Source organism: Papaver somniferum, chromosome 2, assembly GCF_003573695.1.
Source record: "Papaver somniferum cultivar HN1 chromosome 2, ASM357369v1, whole genome shotgun sequence".
Taxonomy (NCBI): domain Eukaryota; kingdom Viridiplantae; phylum Streptophyta; class Magnoliopsida; order Ranunculales; family Papaveraceae; genus Papaver; species Papaver somniferum.
Genome location: NC_039359.1, coordinates 86,691,594 through 86,695,640, shown reverse-complemented (window position 1 = coordinate 86,695,640; position 4,047 = coordinate 86,691,594).

Genomic DNA, 4,047 nt, shown 5'->3' with positions numbered 1-4,047 from the left:
TATATTTTGATTCAAACTAGATTGAGTTTTAATAAGATCAGATTAAAATTAAGATGAAATTATATTAAAGTTTTTTAGAGAGAAAAAAATATAAATTGAGAAATATTTAGTTTGGGGTTTTACATTAGAATAAAAATGGAAAAGAAAAAGATGAAAAGGAAAGAGAAGATGAAAAGGGAAAGAAGTGAGTGAGATGAACGAGGAGAGAATGTCATGATTTGTTTGACTACCTTTACTGTATCTTTTATGAACAAAATCTAAAGGGTATTATCTATACATGACCTCCATTAAAGAGAATAATAAATTTACTATAAATTTAATTACCAATTTATATTTCCAATGTAACTTAAAGTTAAGTATACTCCTGTTAACTTGTATACAGATATAAGTTAACAGATATACAAGTTAACATCACCCAATTTTGCTTGCATCTGTAATATCTTCCTTTTTGTTTCATCAACTTCATACACAACCTACACAATTATTGTTAAGTTGCAATATTTAGCAATGAATAAGGAACGCCTTTATGAATCCTCTAACTCCATCACTAAATCAATAATTCAAGTTTTTTGGCCTCAAAATACTATAAATACCCCAGCTCCTGCATTGCTTACCATATCTAGCAGACACGAAATCCTATTTGTATCTCACGGGCTTTAGGTACTCATCTCAAATTTATTAGCAGCTTTAAAATTGTCTGTTAAAATATGGCGGGTTCCAAGGCTTTGACATTAACTGTCGTCCTACTTTTCTTCACTTTGGTGACTTCAATTAAAGCTTAACAGACTATTTTGCCATCTGATATCCTCAAAGTCATGGGTGGTTGTGTTAGTTTCTTCCTGACTGATGGAAATTCATTCGAAAAGAATTTTTGTTGCAATATATTTAAAAGTATGATTGATTTTCACTTTGTCGATTGTGTATGCACTGCCATTAAAGATGGAAAACTTGGAGTTATCGTTGACGCTTCTGGAATCATCAGTTCCATTCTTGATGCTTGTGGCAGGGAGGTTCCATCTGGTTACCAATGTGCCTAACCGAAGTCCTCAAACTATTGGCTAAATTTCGTCTCTTGATAATTTATTTGTTTTTTCTCCCATACGTGGTCTTTCACTTCTATGTTAAAATATATGTTTTCATATAGTACATCACCGGTATGTATTTATTCTTCATGCATAGTAATTCTGGGTGCGAAGGGTTTTCTTCGCCTTCTCACATACATTTTACTATATTATTTCATCATAAATAAAAGAAATATCTGTCACGGACCTGTGTTCAAAATTAAAATTTGAGATCATCCTGTTCCTATCAGATATGTCTATTTATACAATGGATATGATACCTTGACATGGTCAGGTTGGCACTACATTTCAGAGCTTTTTTACCGTGGCTCCCAAAATTTCAATTTACTAATTTGTTGGATCGTTTTTATTACTTTTCTACTTCAGTTGTCCAATGCAGCGACATTTTCTGCAGTGGAATTGTTTAAGGTTTCTTCCAACAACCAACTTTAGGCAACATTTATTCCATCAATTAGAATTGTAAATGGAAACTCACAACTAGTTAACCAGCACCACAATATTTTTTAGTTTAGTGGCATCTTCTTGCTCAAGGGTATTCGGAAGTCTTACTGAAAAAAACACCGTCTAAACATGTCCATAGCGAAGCTTTCTTATATTATTATTCTAAACCTGTTAGAGCACTGCTCGGTCGAATTCGGAAGCGTTGATATCTCAAGCTTGTTTGTCAAGTTTAATTTTAAAACTATAAGTATTGATTTTTATTCTACTTATAGCTAAGTCTCAGATTATGATAGAATGTGTAGTTGAGCTTTAGACTCCACGACGTTCATCGATTGAAGACGAAGAGCTACTAAGGGGAGCTTGTGGAACTTCATCAACAAAAGGTATATGGAGACTTGAACTCATCTATCACTCAAAAGTATATTTTTACTCTATCTATTATTTGAGACAAAAATCGTATAGCTATATAGACTTCGATTATACACATTTGATATTTCGAGTTGAGTTTAACTCGCTTACATATTTCTCGAAATATGTGTTGGTAAGCTTTCGCTTTAACCAAGTTCATCTTATATTCTTGATGAAAGTCAAAAAATGATCATGTGAAAATCGCCTGGTAACATCTTATATGATTTGTGTGATACAATCATTTGATGTAGACTCAGAATGTTTCGTATTGATCTATCGATCACTTGAAAATTGCTTTGAAGCTAATAGTTTGTGTGAGACAGCTATTATCGTCTTCTAAGAATGTTTCAATGATTGAAACTGTAGTTTACAATATTAACCATGATTGGATATAACACAATATGCGTAATTGTATTCTAACTGTTGCAAGTTATTCCAAGTCCGGGAACCATAATATGCATACCCGTATGCGTACTGGTTGGATAGTTGAAGTCCGAGAACTTAGTATGCATACCCGTATGCATGCCGGCGTAAGTTCAATTCCGGGAAATCAACTGAGTTTGGTGGTGTACGATAGTATGTATACTCGTTCGCATACTGGCGAACCTAGACCAAGTCCGGCTACTTAGGTATGCATACCCATTTGCATACTTGAGTGGGTTATGTTCTAAAATCGGTTTGTTCATGAACTAATACATTTATAAAATAAGGAATGAAATCTTTTGCAAACCGTGGATATAATGTTCATGAATTGATTCGAGTGAATCAAAAACGATTTTGCTTCAATTGTGTCTTGTATACTTCAATGAGAATATAAAAAATTGAACAACTTTATAACTAGGTTTATTTGAGTTATTTAAACTAGTTGTGTTAATATGAACAAGGTTGATATAAAAGTGTTCACATTGGATAACTTCGGTTAACAATTGTTGAGCCAACAAGGTGTACACGTTTAGGTACGGTTACCCATATCTAATTGAAGTCACTTTTCATTTGTGTGTAACAAGCTAAGTTTGATCTAACGGTTGAAAGATATTAGCTTGAGTCTAATCAGGTTTTCATCTAACAATGAATATTGAATGCTTTGTTACCAAGGTAACATTGATTGCAAACCCTGATTTGAAGACTATATAAGGGAGAACTCTAACAACTGGGAAACCTTATCCTCACACCTCCTGTGTGATACTAGTTTCTTTATTCTATCGTATTGAGTAATATCTTCTCTAAGATTTGCTCGATATTTAATCTCCGACAGGCAAGATAAAAAGTAGTCACAAACATCTTCGTCTCATCGTTTATGATTCCACAATATCTTGTTTCGCTACCATACGATTAAGATTATTGTGAGGTGATTGATATTACTAGGTTGTTTTTCGGGAATGTAAATCCGGTGTATCAATTGGTTCCTGTTCACTTTGATTTATCAAAACACGGAATAAAACTCATAGGTATTTCTGTGGGAGACAAATTTATATGTTCAATATACTTTTCTGCTTGAGACGGATTTGTTTATCAAGTCTTCGACTTTGGGTCACTCTTAGTTGTGGGTGAGATCAGCTAAGGGAATCTAGTGCGTAGAGTCCTGCTGGGATCAGAGATGTAAGGAACTACTGTACCATAATCAGTGTGAGATTGGTTAGGGCTCAACTACAATCCAGTCCAAAGTTAACTTGTAGTAGGCTAGTGTCTGTGGCGGCTTAATACAGTATGGTGTTCAAATTCGGACTAGGTCCCGGGATTTTTCTGCATTTTCGGTTTCCTCGTTAACAAAAATTCTGGTGTCTGAGTTATTTCTTTTCCGCATTATATTTGTTTATATAACTGAAATATCACAGGTTGTGCATAGTTCAATCAATTAGATAATACAACCTTTGGTTGTTGATATAAATTGATTGAGTCTTGAACATTGGTCCTTGGTATCGTTCAAGTTGTTTCACATAATAATCAGGCTCGCGGATTTCTATCTGTTTGATTTGCTAATTACATTGTGAAACAGGGATACAACTCTTGGATATATTTCCATTGATTGAGTCTGACTGTCTAGTTGATTCTATTGGAGTTTTTCCATACAGATTTCCTAAACGAAATATTGGGTGTGGTTGTTAGACCCCCCCCC